At 37.0% G+C, this 18639-nt stretch overlaps 1 pseudogene; it reads right to left on the bottom strand.

Moving 5' to 3' along the window:
* LOC115900313 overlaps positions 1–18639 on the bottom strand; it is a 113107-nt pseudogene that overhangs the window by 5947 nt on the left and 88521 nt on the right.

Below are 18639 nucleotides of genomic sequence, written 5' to 3'. Positions count from 1 at the left end.
ACTTACCAGAATACATTTAGACCACAATTTCTGGTTATATCACTATTCATTGTTTATATCATTCTAAATATACTCACACAAACACACACACACATATACACACACACACATATTCTTCCTTGGTTCTTTAGTTAAATCACAATTTTCCATTCTTCAAGTTAGAGTATTTGCACATGTTTGAAACTCCAAGTAACAATTTCTCAATTATAGGGGAATCTCAGACTATCAATCACATCTCTTTGGTTCTTGAAGTCTCCTCTACGTGTATTATTCACCTGGTCCCTTCTGAAGTGGTTGTTTCCTAGGAGCCCAGCAGCCTCTCTGACACTCTCATTCTCTTACATGAGGTCTCCTGATTCCTGGCACCCTTAATTTCTTCTGACTTGGTTTCAGATGTAAGATGGAGCACAATCCCCAGTATTGGAGAAAGTTAGCATAGAGGGTGAAATTTGTAGCAAGCATGTAGGTCCCAAATACTTTTTTTCTATGAATACACAAGATAATATACTTGAGAATTCTGATGCTGTCTGAATGCTGATATTTTATATATGACCTGATATAACTCTCTGAAAGATTTTAATTTTCCCTTTACTTCTGGTGCTCTGAAATTCCATGACTTTGTGTCCTGTGATGGATGTTTTCATTTCATTCACTCTGCTGAACACTTGTAGATAACTTTCTATTAAGATGACAAAATACGTTGGTTCCAAGTCTTTGCTATTGTGAATGGTGCCTCAATAAACATACATGTGCATGTGTCTTTATAGTAGCATGATTTATAATCCTTCGGGTATATACCCAGTAATGGGATGGCTGGGTCAAATGAGTTCTAGTTCTAGATCCTTGAGGAATCGCCACACTGTCTTCCACAATGGTTAAACTAGTTTACAGTCCCACCAACAGTGTAAAAGTGTTCCTATTTCTCCACATCCTCTCCAGCACCTGTTGTTTCCTGGCTTTTTAATGATCACCATTCTAACTGGTGTGAGATGGTATCTCATTGTGGTTTTGATTTGCATTTCTTTGACAGCAAGTGATGATGAGCATTTTTTCATGTGTGTGTTGGGCTGTTGAGCTTTTTTTCATATGTTTGTTGGCTGCATAAATGTCTTCTTTTCAGAAGTGTCTGTTCACATCCTTTGCCCACTTTTTTTTTTTTTTTTATACTTTAAGTTCTAGGGTACATGTGCATAACGTGCAGGTTTGTTACATATGCATACTTGTGCCATGTTGGTGTGCTGCACCCATCAACTTGTCAGCACCCATCAATTCGTCATTTATATCAGGTATAACTCCCAATGCAATCCCTCCCCCCTTCCCCCCCTCCCCGTGATAGGCCCCGGTGTGTGATGTTCCCCTTCCCGAGTCCAAGTGATCTCATTGCTCAGTTCCCCTCTATGAGTGAGAACATGCGGTGTTTGGTTTTCTCTTCTTGTGATAGTTTGCTAAGAATGATGGTTTCCAGCTGCATCCGTGTCCCTACAAAGGATGCAAACTCATCCTTTTTTATGGCTGCATAATATTCCATGGTGTATATGTGCCACATTTTCTTAATCCAGTCTGTCACAGATGGACATTTGGGTTGATTCCAAGTCTTTGCTATTGTGAATAATGCCGCAATAAACATACATGTGCATGTGTCTTTATAGCAGCATGATTTCTAATCCTTTGGGTATATACCCAGTAGTAGGATGGCTGGGTCATATGGTACATTTAGTTCTAGATCCTTGAGGAATTGCCATACTGTTTTCCATAATGGTTGAACTAGTTTACACTCCCACCAACAGTGTAAAAGTGTTCCTATTTCTCCACATCCTCTCCAGCACCTGTTGTTTCCTGACTTTTTAATGATTGCCATTCTAACTGGTGTGAGATGGTATCTCATTGTGGTTTTGATTTGCATTTCTCTGATGGTGAATGATGATGAGCATTTTTTCATGTGTCTGTTGGCTGTAAATGTCACTCAATAATAGACTGGATTAAGAAAATGTGGCACATATACACCATGGAATACTATGCAACCATAAAAAAGGATGAGTTCACGTCCTTTATAGGGACATGGATGAAGCTGGAAGCCATCATTCTCAGCAAACTATAGCAAGGACAAAAAACCAAACACCACATGTTCTCACTCATAGGTGGGAATTGAATAGTGAGAACACTTGGACACAGGGTGGGGAACATCACACACCAGGGCCTGTCGTGGGGTGGGGCATGAGGGGATGGATAACATTAGGAGATATACCTAATGCAAATGATGAGTTAATGGATGCAGCACACCAACATGGCACATGTATACATATGCAACAAACCTGCATGTTGTGAACATGTACTCTAGAGCTTGAAGTATAATAAATAAATAAATAAATAAATAAATAAATAAATAAATAAATAAAAAGATGGCAAAATACGGAGGTCTTTTCCCTAGACTTATTTCTTCTCTGGAGAATATCTAGCTGCTGAATGTCAGGAAGCAAGATGAAGAAAAGTACTGAGTCTTTGAATCTGAGGAATAGATATTTCCCAAACTTTTTTTTTCTGGCTTCATACCTCACACTTTCCTGGCCCTGTAAAGTGTCCCCGAGTACAGGGGTTCTTAGGCTCAGTTTCTCTGGAGAGTGTGCTTCCCTTTCCCAGTGGGAAAAAATCAGGTATCTGATCAAAGGAGTCATGGAGGAAACCTGGGCAGGAGAGCCTCCCTTTTCAGCCTCATTCCCTACCTTCTTTGGCTCTTGGTGCCTCCAAATACTGACCCTTATGAGAATCATAGTGACACAGATTAGCTTCTCCTCTTGATAAATCTTGCTCTGCTGATACTTACGTTACAACTCCATCCTCTATGCCGTGTCAGTTGTCAGCCCTTCATTTTCTCTCTGTGTTTTTAAAATTGGCTGTTTTCTATTCTCCTCTCTTTTTACTTCAACAGGCTAATTTTAGTTTGTAATTTGGTTACTGAAATTTCAGTGGGATCCTGACACAGGAAAAAAGGTATGTTATCTGCTGCAAAACAGGAACTATTTAAATGTGAATTCTAAGGAAATGTAGAGTTTACTCTAAAGGTAAATTATAAATTCTAAAGAAAACTTGTATGTGAAAGATGCAATTATTAACCCCCCTTCCAAATATTCCTATTTGGTCAAACAGCAGTTTTATGAAACACACTTTTGGAAAAATAAAATTCCTTTAGGTATGGTCTCTGCTTAAATGGAAACACCTTTCTTAGGAGCCTAACTTTTAGATTACTTCCCAGACTGGAATTTGTCTCAGGATGCCTCAGAACAATTCTAGTATTTCCACTTATGCTTCAATAAAGATTGTTTTCATCTCCCTACCCCAGCATTAGAACATGGAATTTTCAAAACGAGAAAAGATACCTTCAAGAATGAACCTACTGTTCGAAGTGGACTTTTCATAATAAAACCAACATTCACTACTAGGCCAACTTACGCTGGTTCTCCCTACCACAAATTACCTCTGCTGAAATCTAGATACTTCATCAGGGCTTTATTTATTTTGCTACTTCCATATTGCTTTTACTGATCTCAGTCATCCTCCTCCATTGTGCAAAGATGTCCTTTTTAATCATGTCATGAAATTTAGACAGATTACAGCTGATGACACAGAAATTTAAAGAATGAAGCTTCTCAGAGAGAAACAAGGTGGAGGACACTGGTACCATCTTCTCAGCATTGTTCTAAAATTCACTTTGTTCATCATCTGTGGTCCTACCTGTGACCTCTGGGTGCTTCAGCAGGAGCAGGAGTCCATATCTCAGAGTGGTGCTTGTTGTCTCTGTTCCAGCAATAAATAGATCAGCTACAGTGCCAACCAAGTTTTCAATAGTGAATTCTGACTCTTGGTTGTCCTTTTCCTAGAAATGATTTCATGCAATTATCTGACAAATTATGTGCCAGTATATCTAAATACACTAAATTTTAAAAAACATACTACGTTATAAAGTTAACCAAAAGAGATACTGGACAGTACAGTATTAGAAAAAGCAACTGTATGGTATGGCAGAAACTGCAGATCAGTTAACTAAAACTATTTCCTGACAGACCTACAAGTTCCATTCATGAAATCATTTGCTGCTTAGGTTAGTCACACAGAGTATTTCTTTCCCTAGAAATAAAAGCAGAAGTATACTGATGCCCTGTCTTAGTTCAATTTGTGCTATATAACAGAATACTATAGACTTGGTAATTTATAAGGAAAAGAAATGTATTTCTGATGATTCTGAAGGCTGGGAAGTCCAAGAACATGGCAGTGGCTTCTGGCAACGGCCTTCTTGCTTACTTCATCACATGGCAAAAAGTAGAAGGGCAAGAAAGGGTAAGAGTAAGAGCAAGGGGTGGGGGCACACTCACATTTATAACAAGCTGTCAAGAACTACCCCACTCTTGCAATAACGACATGAGTGTATTTATGAGGACAGAACACTGATGACATAGTCATGTTTTGTTAGGCTGCACCCACCAACACTATTGCATTGGGCATTCACTTTTAGCACATGAACTGTAGAGGACTCATTCAAACCAGAACATGAATCTTCTATTTTCTCCTTATTATTCAAAACATGAATGTGAAAGGGGAGGTAGGATTGACATCATCTTTGACATGAGCATTTGATCATAGTAATGAAGACTTCTATACTAAACATGGTAAACAAAAAAAAGAAGGCACTTGACTTTCTCATGCTTCAGGGCTACCATATTATTTCTATTCTAGCCCACCATAAGACTTATTGTATTTGAGATATATAAGCCAACTATTTGATTAAGCTCTTGATATAGTTTGGATAATAAATATTTATCTCTCTCAAATCTTTTGTTGAAACTTAATCCCCAGTGTTGTAGGTGGGACCTGGTGAGAGGTGATTGGATCATGGGGGTAGGTTTCTCATGAACGTTATTTCCCTTGATGCTATCCTGATAATAAGTGAGTTCACATAAGATCTGGTTGATTAAAACTGTTTCTCCAACTTGCTTCTCCTCTTGCCATATGATGTGTCTGTTCCTACTTTGCCTTCTGCTATGAGCAAATACTCCCTGAGGACTCTGCAGAAGCTGAGCAGATGCCAGCATCATGCTTGTACAGCCTGCACAACTGTGAGCCAATTGGGCTTCATTTTCTTACAAGTTGTCTGACCTCAGGTATTTCTTTGTAGCAATTCAATAACAGCCTAACACATTCATTTTTACGATTTTTTTATTATTTGTAAGTGAACACAGTTTTAGTTTAAAAATATAGGTAAATTAGGGCCATATCATGAAAAGTGTTACATTCTTGAATCAAGAGTTTGCAATTTTCTTCTGTCAAAAATTTACAAAGACTCAGTATCACCTACGTATTCATTACAAAGCTGAAATGTGTAAAACAAATATGTCAACAAAACCAAGAATGAAATATAGTGAAGGATAATGAGTTCACAAAGACAAGACAGGTCTAATAAAATTGTAATCCAGATGGGAGGCAACAGGCGACTTGTTTTAAGGAATAAGTTCAGGAATAAATAGGAAAATACAAAGTGAAGAGAAATGGCAATTATTAATACAAAATCGTGAGGCATTAACTGCCTATATTGGATAAAGAAGAGTAGGGGTAATGCAAATGCCAAGGCTAAGGGACTAATGGAATAAAGTTCTCATAGATTGAAAGTGTGAATACACCTACAATAAGTAAAGTATTTGAATTAGTAATCAAGAACTACCCCCCACCAAAAACAAAGTTCCATCTCAAGATTACTTCACTAGTGAATTCTACCAAAACAGTTAAAAAGAGCTCAGATCCAAGGGAAAAGGAAAGGGAACTTGTGTGAACAAGGTAATGTTCTTGAGAAGTCTCAAAACCACAGCCCACTCCAGTACTTGTGCTCATGAAGGTAAAGAAGGTCACCTTGACTTCAGATCCCAGCAGACTGCCAAATTGGGTAGGGAGGCTGAGAACACTCCTACCTGCCCTTTCCATGGATTACTAAGTCTCTCAGGGTTTTACCCCTGCCAGCTTCTTTTTACTTTATTTGTGTGTGTGTATGTGTGTGTGTGCGTGTTTGTGAGTTGTAGATTCTTCTTATGAATTGACCAATAAGCTCCATTGCTCTCTCTTTAACAGTCCATTTGGCCTATGATTATTCACCTGTAATATCGGCTCTTCCGTCTGAGGATAATTGATGATTGATATCTTTGTCAGCCAACTGGAAATCTCTGATGCCTCGGGCTGTGGGAAGGTCTGAGAGATGTACAGTGTTTGGGTTCCATTCTTTGCTACAAAGGAGGGCAATGTTGAGTGGGCCTAACTGTGCTCTGGTCTCCCAGCAGCAAATGCAAGCACAACCTCTGATGGGAGGGGCAAGAGAGTGATATAGACTCTGTAAGATTTACTCAGTTATAAATAGGCTTAGTGTGGTGATTTCCTCAAATGCCAACTGTACTAGCAATGTACTGGGTTTGTGAACACACTCAAGACCTTCTAATTAGCTGGGGTGATGTGGGTATGGTGTTAGCTGAGATAAGACAAAAGTCTTCTCCTTCCCAAATGTTGTGTTATTTTGCCAGCAGATGTTGTAATAAGCTGTGCCTATTGGCTTCCAGCTAGGAGGTGGTTCTTGCAGGAGAGAGCCACCTACACTAGTAGCTGTGGGATTTGTGCTTGGCTTATATTACCCAGGGGAACATGTAGAAGAATGAAATATGATTCCTATATCTCACCATATACAAAAATTAACTCAAGATGGACTAAAGACTTAAATATGAGACTTGAAATCATAAAAATTCTAGACAAAACCCTAGAAAAAAACTCTTCTGAGCATGGGTGTAGGCTAAGAATTTATGACTCAGTGTTTAAAAGCAATTTCAATAAAAACAATTGACAATGAGACCTAATTAAACGAAAGAGCTTCCGTATAGTTAAAGAAACAACAAGCAGAGTAAACATACAACCTATAGAATGGGAGAAAATATTTGCAAAATATACTTTCAACAAAGGACTATTTTCCAGAATCTACAAGAAACTCAAACAGCAAGAAAAAAAAAATCAAAATATTCCCAGTAAAAAGTGGGCAAACAACATGAACAGAAATTTCTCAAAGGAAGATATACAAATGAGAGAGTAGAGCAAGATGACAGAATAGAATGCTTCACTGATTATTCCCCATGCAAGGACATCAACTTAACAGCTATCTACACAAAGTGTACTTTCATAAGAACCAAAATCAGATGAGCATGCGCAGTACCTAGATTTAAATGTATATCACTGAAAGAGGAACTGAAGAGATAGAAAAAATAGTATTGAATTACTGACATCCTCTCTTCCCCTGGCAGCAGTGGCATGGTTCAGAGAGTATTTCTGAGTACTGAGGGAGGGAGAACACAGTAATTATAGAGCATAAAATTAATGCTGTTCTGTTATGGCAGAAGGGAAAACAGGCCCAAATTCAGCTGATGCCCATTCACAGAGGGAGCATTTAAACCAGCCCTGGCCTGAAGTGAATCTCTGATACCAGTGGTGGGAACCAAGTTTCTACAAGCCTCATCAATGTGGACTATAGGGCTCTGGGACTGTAAATAAACTTGAAAAGTAGTCTTGGCTACAAGGATTGTAACTTTTATGTGAGTCCTAGTTCTGAACTGGGCCCAGAGACAGTAGACCGGTGGTGGGAGGTGCAACTTACTGAAACACCAGCTGAAGATGGGTAAGGGGGTGCTGGCATCCCCCCTCTCCTAATCCCAAGCTGCACAGTTTTCACTTCCAAAAGAAACTCCTTGCTTCTGCTTGAGGTGCTTGAGGAGTGGGGGCTTGAATAGCTAGCAGCAATACCCAGGTACTACGTTGAGGACTTTGGGTAAGACTCTGAGACTTGCTGGCTTCAGGTATGACTCAACACATTCCCAGCTAGCTGGCTATCAGGAAAGACTCCTTCTACTTGAGATATCAGAGTAAAATATAAAGGCAACTTTGTCTTGCAACTAGGTACCAGCTTGATCACAGGTGGGTAGAGCACCAAGTGCACTCCTGGAGTCTCCAAAGCCAGGACTTGGCTCTTGTACAAGATCTAGTATTCTGCATGGGCCTGTGGTAGCACTGCTCAAGGCATGAGACTCCACTCCCTTTGGAAAGGAAAGGGAAGAGTGAGAAGGACTGCATTTTGTGGTTTAAGTGCCAGCTTAGCTGCAGTACAACAGAACAACAAATAGACTTCTAAGGTTTTTGACTCTAGTCCCTGCCTTCTGGGTGGTACCTCTGGACATGCCTGGGTACTGGAAGAATTTGCTGCACTGAAGGGAAGGACACAGGCCTGGCTGGATTCACCACCAGCTGATTGTAGAGCCCCAGATCCTTGGAAACATAGGCAGTAGCCAGGGAGTTGTTGCAGCAGGCTTTGGGCAAGACCCAGTGTTCTGCTGGTTTTAAGTCTGACCCAGTGCAGTCACAGTGGTGGTGGATACATGAGTGCTTGTGTCATTCTATCCCCAGTTTCAGTTGGCTCAGAACAGAGAGAGCGACTTTGTTTATTTGGGAGACCTAAGGGAAGAGAACAAGAGTTTCTGTCTGGTAATCCGCAGAATTCTCTTGGATCCTGTCCAGGACCATCAAGGCAGTATCTCTACAAGTCTTCAAGAACCACGGCATTATTGGGCTTGGAGTGCCCCTAAAGCAGATACAGCTTAGATTACAACACTTAACTCATTTCCCATTTATTAAAAAAAGTGTAGTTCACTGCCAGTGCAGTATTCTAGGGGCAAATCAAAAATAGGTTAAGTCCTTTTTAATATCTGGAAAGCCTACCAAGAAGGATGGGTCCAAAAAAAAAAAAAAATCCCAGACTACAAAGATGACAAAAATACCTAACTCTAGAATGCCCAGCCCCAGATGAACATCTACAAGTATAAAGAAAATCCAGGAAAACATGACCTCACCACATTCACTAAATAAGGCACCAGGGACCAATCCTGGAGAAACAGAGATATGTGATTTTTCAGCCAGAGAATATAAGATAGTTGTTTTGAGGAAACCTAAAGATATTTAAAATAACACAGAGAAGAAATTCACAATTCTATCAGGTAAACGTAACAAAGAGACTGAAATAATTTACAAGAGTTAAGCAGAGATTGAGGAGCTGAAACATACAATTGGCATACTGAAGAATACATTAGAGTCTTTAGTAGAATCATAGAATAGTAGAATTGATCCAGCAGAAGAAAGAATTAGTGAGCTTTAACAGAAGCTATTTGAAAATACAGCTAGAAGAGACAAAAGAAAAAAGAATAAAAAACAATGAAGCACTCGTACAGGATCGAGAAAATAGCCTCAAAATGCAAATCTAAGAATAGCCTCAAAATGCAAATCTAAGCGTTATTGGCCTTAAAGAGGAGGTAGAGAAAGAGAAAATAGTAGAACATTTATTTAAGGGAAAATAACAGAGAACTTTCCAAAACTAGAGAAGGGTATCACTATCTAAGTACAAGAAGCTGATAGAACACCAAGCAGATTAAACCCAATGAAGACTACTTCCAGGTATTTAATAATAAAACTCCCAAGGACGTCCTGAATTGTATTGCCTAGATTTTCTGCTAGGGTTTTTATAGTTTTGAACCTTACATTTAAGTCTTTAATCCATCTTGAATCAATTTTGTGTAAGTTCAAATACATGAAATTTAAACAATATGCTCCTGAATGAACAATGGGAGAATGAAGAAATTAAGAAGAAAATTGAAAAATTTCTTGAAGCAAATGATGAGAAAACGCAGCATATGAAAACTTATGGGATTCAGCAAAAGTGGTACTAAGAATAAAGTTAATAGCTGTAAGTGTCAACTATCAAAATAGAACAAGAACATCAACTAAATAAACTAACAATATACCTTAAGAAACTACGAAAGCTGGAGCAAACCAAACCCACAATTAGTAGAAGAAAAGAAATAATAAAGCTCACAGCAGAAATAAATGAAATTGAAATAAAGAAAACAATACAAAATACCAATGAAGCAAAAAGTTGTTCTTTAGAAGCATTAAAGAAAGCTGACAAACCTTTAGCCATACTGAGGAATAATGTGACATGATCCAAATACGTCAGTGATGAAAAAGAAGACATTACAACTGATATCACAGGTATTCAAAGGATCATTCGTGGCTACCATGAGCAACTATATACCAGTAAATTGAAAAACTTAGAAATAATGAACAAATTCCTAGATATGTACAACCTACTGAAATTGAACCACTGAAGAAATCCAAAACCTGAACAAAATTATAACAAGTAATCAGAGTGAACTCAAGAGAAAGCATCCTAGTAGAGAAAAGCTCAAGACTCAATGACTTCAATGATGAATTCTAGCAAACATTTAAAGAAGAACTAATACCAATCCCACTCAAACTATTCCACAAAATAGTGAAGGAGGGAATACTTCCAAACTAATTCTATAAGGCCAGTATTGCTCTGATACGAAAACCAAAGACACATTAAAAAAAAGTTATAGGCCAATGTCTCTGAGGCATATTGATGCAAAAATCCTCAAGAAAATAGCTGCAAACCAAATTAATGAATACATTAAATAGCTCATTCATCACAACCAGGTGGGATTTATCCCTGTATGAAACAGTGCTTTCACATATGCCAATTAATAGATATGGTACATCATATCAACAGAATAAAGAACAAAAGCATATGGTCATTTCAAATGATACTGAAAAACTATTTGATAAAATTCAACATCCGTTCACGGTAAAAGCCCTAAAAAAACAGAGTAGAGAAGAAACGTACCTCACTATAATAAAAGCCATCTACGAAAGGCACACAGCTAGTAACACACTAAATGGGGAAAAATGGAAAGCCTTTCCTCTAAGGTCTGGAAAACAACAAGGATGCTTACTTTCACCACTGTTATTCAAGATTGTACTGGAATACCTAGCTAGAGCAATCAGCGAAAGATATAAAGGGGATTCCAATTAGAATGGAAGAAGTCAAATTATCCTCATTTGTAGATAATATAATCTTATATTTTAAAAAACCTACAGACTCCACTAAAAAACTATGAAAAATAAATTCAGTAAAGTTGGAAAATATAAAATAACAATCAAAAATCGCTAGTATTTCTATATTCCTACAGTGAAAAATTTAAAAAATAATTTAAAAAAGTAATCCCATTTACAATATCCAAACATAAAATTAACAATGAGATGCCATCTCAACCCAGTTAGAATGGCGATCATTAAAAAGTCAGAAAACAACAGATGCTGTCGAGGATGCAGAGAAATAGGAACGCTTTTACACTGTTAGTGGGAGTGTAAATTAGTTCAATCATTGTGGAAGACAGTGTGGTGATTCCTCAAGAGTCTAAAACCAGAAATACCATTTGACCCAGCAATCCCAATACTGGGTATATACTCAAAGGATTATAAATCATTCTACTATAAAGACAGATGTACATGTGTGTTCATTGCAGCACTGTTTACAATAGCAAAGACTTGGAACCAACCCAAATGCACATCAATGATAGACTAGATAAAGAAATATGGCACATATACACCATGGAATACTATACAGCCATAAAAAAGAATGAATTCATGTCCTTTTCAGGGACATGGATAAAGCTGGAAACCATCCTTCTCAGCAAACTAACACAGGAACAGAAAACCAAGCCCTGCATGTTCTCACTCAAAAGGGAGTTGAACAATGAGAACACATGGACACAGGGAGGGAAACATCACACACCAGGGCATGTCAAGGGATGGAGAGCAAGGGGAGGGAGAGCATTGGGACAAATACTTGATTCATGTGGGGCTTGAAACCTAGATGACGGGTTGATGGATGCAACAAGCCACCTTGGCACGTGTATACCTACGTAACAAACCTGCACATTCTGCACATGTATCCCAGAACCTAAAGTATAATTTTAAAAATCACTAAAAAATATGAATAGAAGGGACATTTCTTATCATAATAAAATGTATTTATAAAAATTCCAAAGACATTTTATATCAAATTGTGAAAATCTAATAGGTTATGCCCTAAAACCAGGGGAAAAAAACCCCAAGTATATGCACTTTTACTACTGCTATTCAGCATCTTTCTTAAGGTCCTAGCAAAAACAATTAGACAAGAAAGAGAAATAATATAGCAACTTGTACATTATGGGTTTTTTTCAAAAAATTAAGGATTATATGTCATAACTAAATGGGATCTATATGGGGAGTGCAAGAGTGCTTCAATAAGAAAATCAATCAATGTAATACACCACCTTATTAGAAAGAAAGGAAAAATCTAACAAAATGACCATCTCAATAGAAGCTGAGAAAGCATAAGACAAAATTCAATACTCTTCCTGATAAAATCACTCAAAAATATGAAGAGAAGGGAAATTCCTTATAATAAAATGTATTTATAAAAATTCCAAAATATTTTATATCAAATTATGAAAATCTAAAAGCTTATGCCCCCAAATCAGGTGGAAAAGATCCAAGTATATCCAATTTTTCTACTGCTATTCAGCATAGCACTTAAGGTCCTAGCCAAAACAATTAGATAAGAAAGAGAAATAAAAGGCATTTAGGTAAGAAAGGAAGATGTAAAACTCTTTCTATTTTAAGATAACACAATTCTATATAAAGAAAAGTCCATGCAACCCACAAAAACAACTAGAGCTGATAAATATTTTCAGCTTAATTTTAAGATGTAAGATTGGTCCAGATATCAGTTGTGTGTGTTTATATCAGCAATGAGCGATATGAAAATAAAATCAACGAAATAATTACATTTGCAATAGCATCAAAAGGGCCAAAAGCCCTGAGAATCTATAATCAAGAAGAAAAAAGACTGAAAACTACCAAATGTTGCTTAGAAAAATAAGGAGTACCTAAATAAATGGCAAACCACGTCATGTTAAAGGATTGAAAGACTTAAAATTGTTAAGATGGCAATGCTTCCAAAAGTAATCTAAAGATTGAATGTAATCACTGTCACAATTCCAATGTCCTTTTTAAAATTTTTTATTTGTGTAAAAATGGAAAAGCCAATCCTGAATTCATATGCAACTACAGGGAGAAGACTCAATTTTCAAATTTCCAAACTTCAAAACAAAACTATAGTAGTCAAAACAGCATGGTACTGGCAAAAGGAAAGAAATAAAGACCAATGGAATAAAATTGAAATCCAAATGTAAACCTAATCATCTATGCCCAGTTCATTTTCAACAAATGTGCCAAGATCATTCAATCTAAAGGAAGCATTTAAAAAATAAATAAAGGAAGAATTTCTTCAACAAACAGTGCTGGGACAACTGGGTAATCACATACAAAAGAATGAAGTTGAACCCCTATCTCACTCTTATGCAAAATATAACTGAAAGTGAACAAAAAACTCAAATGTGAACTAAAACTATAAAATTCTTAGAATAAAACATCGGGTTAAATCTTAATGCCTTCAGAATTGGAAGTGGTGCATAGATTTGACACCAAAGCAACTAAAATAAGAGACATAAACTGGGCTTCACCAAATTTAAAATGTTTGTTCATCAAAGGACAAAATTAAGAATGCGAAATGACAACCTACAGAATGGGAGAAAATATTTGTATTTGATACATATTTAGTAAGGGTTTAATGCCCAGAATCCATAAACAATTACCTACAGTTCAACAACAAATGACGAGCAACCCAATATAGAAATGAGCAAAGGGCCAGGTGTGGTGACTCACACCTGCAATCCCAGTGCTTTGGGAGGGCTGAGGTGGGTGGACTGCGTGAGCTCAGGAGTTTGAGACCAGCCTGGGAAACATGATGAAACCATGTTTGTACAAAAAAATACAAAAATTAGCTGGGTGTGGGGACTCATGCCTGTGCTCCTAGCTACTTGGCAGGCTGAGGTAGGAGTATCACTTGAGCCCAAGGGTCAGAGGTTGCCGTGAGCCAAGATAACAGCACTGTACTCCAACCTGAGCAACACAGAGAGGCCCTGTCTCAAAAATAAAATAAAATAAAATAATATCAAATCAAATCAAATAAAAAATAAAGCAAGGGCCTTGAATAACATTTCTCCAAAGAACATGTAGAAATGGTAAAAAGCTGATTAATATCATTGGTCAAGTCAAAACCACAATGAAATACCACTTTACACTGACACAAAAAACAGAAAATTACAAATACTAGCTATAATATGGAAAAGGGGAACCCTCAAACATTGCTAGTGGGATTTTAAAATGGTGCATTTACTGTAGAAATGTTTAGTTGTTTCTCAAAAAGTTAAACATAAAATCACCATATGACCCAGAAATAACACTCCTAGGACTATACCCTGGAAAACTGAAAATATATTCATGAAGAAACTTGTATACAAATGTTCATAGCAACATTGTAAGAGCCAAAAGGTGAGAATAACACAAATGATCATCAGCAGATGAATGATAAGCAAATTGTTGGATGTGTACATGAAAATGGAATATTATTCAACCACAAAAAGCAACAAGGTACTATCACATGCTAAAAGTTATTTGATCCTCCACATCATTATGCTATGTGAAAGAAGTCAGGTAAAAAGTTCACGTATGCCACGGGTCCTTTTATATGCTATATTCATTATAGGCAAATCCATAAAGATAGTTGATTAATGTTTACTACATGATGGAGTGGGGAATGAGGTGTAACTAGTTTATGATATAGTATGTTTCTGTGGAGTGATAAAAAAAAGTTTTGAAAGTAGAGAGAGATGGTAGTTGTGAGGCAGGGCAGGCAAGTCCCAATGTGAAGCTTAGTCTGGAAGGGTTCTTGGCTTTTCCCAGAAAAGAATTCAAGGGCAACTCAGAGGTAGAAGAAAACAGCTTTGTTGAACAGACAGTGGTACAACTCTGTGAGGGCTTCTGCAGAGCAGGGCTATGGTATAGGTAGAGAGTAGCAGTTCAGGGCAGTTTTGCAGTCATTTTTATACCCACTTTTAATTGCACATATATTAAGGGACAGTTTATGCAGGGAATGGGTCCTATCTTTTGGATCATTGGGTGCCACGGAAAGGGGAGGTAACTCCTGGGTGTTGCCATGGGAATAGTAAATTGACATGGTACACTGGTGAGTGGGACTGATTGAAAGCTGCTTTTTCCTGGCCCTGTTTTAGCTAGTCATCAATCTCATCCCGTGTCCAAGTCCCACCTCTGGAGTTGATTCCCGCCTCATACCTCAGTTGCACAATATTGTAATTATCAGTTCACAATATTGTAATTAAACTAAATACCATTAAATTGTACACTTTAAATTGGGTGATATATGTTATATGAATTTCATCTCAATATTTGAAATGTCATAATTTTCTGAATTAATCTCTAGATCTAATGCAATCTGTTAAAACCCCTATGGGCTTGTTTGCAGAAACTGACAAGTTTATTCTTAAATTTATGTTGAGACTGAATGAACCCCCAAAAGCCCAAATAGTCTTGAAAAAAGCTTTGAGGACTCACACTTTTTGAACTGAAAACTTGATACAAAGCTACGGTAATTTAGATTTCAAAATGAGGTACTACTGGCATAAGGACAGATAGATCAATGAAGTAGAATTGAGAGCCCACAAACAAATCCTCATATTTATACTCAATTCAGTTATGATGAGATTGTCAAGACAATTCAATAGGGAAAAAAATGCTTTTTAAATAAATAGTGTGATGAAAACAGGATTCACGCTCACAGGTTACCTGATAAACATCAACTTCCAACTCCTTTATGCAAATTCATTTTGGGTTACACTAAATTAAACCTTCTCTCTTCCATCCACCAACTCTTTCCCACCACACACCTCTCCACAAATTACTCAGTCCGACTGACACCTTTCTTCTGTTCCATACTGCAAATATTTTAAGCACTATTTCAATATGCAGGGCATGCAGGAAGCCCATTTATGATAAGCCATTCTTTTCCATTGTCACATAACCTGTGCGCAATATTGATATCCATCTTCAGTTTACGGTAGGATATTTTATATTTTCTACTTATTTGTAATTGTTTCCATTTGACTGCATGTCTATATTATTCTACTCACATGGATCATTTTTATTTCAAAAAGAGGGTCTATGCATTCTAGCCATTGGACAATTTTATATTTTCCATGACGTTTAGTGTAGGCCCATAAATACAATAAGTAATTAAGATGTTTGTCAAGCATTACTGGCCTGATCATTTAAACATCCTTAGTAAATTACAGAAGGATTTGATGAATCACAAAATGGACAAGAAATCAAATTACTGATCTGTTGCTAATATCTTACCTGCTCCATTTTGATCAGGAAGCAATCAATAAAGTCCCGAGGATTGTTAACATCCAGTGATGCTTGGTGTTCTTTTACTTTCTCACTAATGTAACTTTTTGTAAGAGCAACATTTTTAAGCAATTTGTTGTGAGTTCCTGGGAAAAAATCAATGAGTAGAGGGAAATTATTGCAGACCTAAAAGAAAAGAATATTAAATATAAACATGTCATAAGACATATGTATCTTACACCAAGTCCTGATTGAAATTATAGCTATAAATATGAATAAAATATCATGTTCATTTTGATGGGGAAATTTTTATTGTGCATGTATAGCAATTTTCTGTACCTAAAGATTGGAGGGAGAAAATTTTGAACAGGAAATCAAAGATGATAATTATTTTCTTCACTCATACACCATTTTATTGTATAAAAACATTTTAATATCAATTTTCTCATGTTTAAACCAAGTCTTCCCTACCACCTTGAAATATAAGATGGTATGAATTACTATGATTTATATTTAGTTGATGACGCTAGAGGTTAAGGGGATTTGGGCAACCTGATAGAAAGCACAAAGCTAGAACTCACTGTTTTTATTTCTGTCAAGTAGCTTCAAAAATGGAATCAGTATTTTAGAAGTGCGAGCAACCCAGAGATACCTTAAAACCCAGCTGTGCACCTGAGCAGTTAAGTGATTTCTCTAAGATCACACAATTATTATTTAGGCAAAATGTAGGGCATGCCAACTCAGCACAGGGTAAAATTTGGATGTTTGTTTATGGTTCATACACCATGAAACCAACCATTTTTGTCATTCCTAACCTAGCTGCCTCATCAGCCAGGATCTCAGCTACAACATCAAACACACCTGCGCTACTCAGTGTTTCCTGGCACCTTCTATGGACACAAATATTCTCCCTCCTTGATGGAGATAGTCTTTCCCTAAATTAGAATATTTCTGCCAAGTAATGTGATGAAGAGGTCAGTAAGCGTTGATTGGAGGATAAGCCTGCTGAGTAATGAAAGCCTTCAGAAAGGGCCCAGATGTCCATGGAGTGATATGGACATGCTTTTGGGTGGTCACCAAAGTACTTTATTGAAACAGTCTTTGGGATTTAGTGGATAAACCACTGGTCAGGAAGCCATTGGGCTTGAAAGCCACCCCTGTATATGGGCATTCATTTTCTGTGTGTAAACTAAAAGACTTGGTCATCTTTCCCAGATGTTCACTTCATAAATTTTTGAGCAGGACTGTGGTGTTCAAACATGCACTTCATGGCTTGGTCCATATAGAATTTTGGACTTACCAGAAAAAAGAGCAAAAATGGTTTCCCAGGAAGATAAAATCTTGGCCTTACCTGGATCCATGGGGAGGTCAGAATCCTGAAGTTTTCATTGAATCTTTTCATCAGGGTGAGAAAATTCTCATCTTTATAATCAAATCGTTTCTGAAAAACAATGGAGCAGATCACATTGCAGGGAGCACAGCCCAGGATGAAAGTGGGATCACAGGGTGAGGCTAAAGATTTAAAAATAGTTTTAAAATATTATTAAAAAATAAATATTTAAAAGATCTGCATTTGTTAAGATGTAAAGAAAATTTAGAAATTTTAAACAATATCTTAGAAATTTCTCATGTGTCCAAAAAAAGATCAGCATGCATGAAATAAACACATTACTTTCACCTTAAATATGAGTTGAACATTACAGTCTAGCTAAACAATGTCATTTCGCATGTGGTAATTCACATCCACTGCCTTTATTTAAACTCTTTTAACCCAAGGTATCTTTTATTTTGGAAGGAAAAAGAAGACTTTTTTGAAATGCTAGTAATTCAAGTTTTAGAGCAGAATCATATCTGTCTGCAAAGCCTCTGGACAGTAAACACAGAGATAGGAAGAGATAAGTTGGGTACCTAGAAATGTCTTATATATAATGAATAGCTGAAGTATAATGTGCTGAACCAATAGGTTTATAATCCTTTGGGTATATACCCAGTAATGGGATGATTGGGTCAAATAGTATTTCTAGTTCTAGACCCTTGAGGAATCGCCACATTGTTTTCCACAATGGTTGAACTAGTTTACAATCCCACCAACAGTGTAAAAGTGTTCCTATTTCTCCACATCCTCTCCAGCACCTGTTATTTCCTGATTTTTTAATGATTGCCATTCTAACTGGTGTGAGATGGTGTCTCATTGTGGTTTTGATTTGCATTTCTCTGATGGCAGGTGATAATGAGCATTTTTACATGTGTCTGTTGGCTGTATGAATGTCTTCTTTTGAGAAATGTCTGTTCATATCCTTTGCCCACTTTTTGATAGGGTTGTTAGTTTTTTCTTGTAAATTTGTTTGAGTTCTTTACAGGTTCTGGATATTAGCCCTTTGTCAGATAAGTAGATTGCAAAACTTTTCT

This window comes from Rhinopithecus roxellana, chromosome 11 (genome assembly GCF_007565055.1).
Source record: "Rhinopithecus roxellana isolate Shanxi Qingling chromosome 11, ASM756505v1, whole genome shotgun sequence".
Taxonomy (NCBI): domain Eukaryota; kingdom Metazoa; phylum Chordata; class Mammalia; order Primates; family Cercopithecidae; genus Rhinopithecus; species Rhinopithecus roxellana.
The sequence above is the reverse complement of the archived record's forward strand: the minus strand, read 5'-3'. Positions and strand labels throughout refer to the sequence as shown.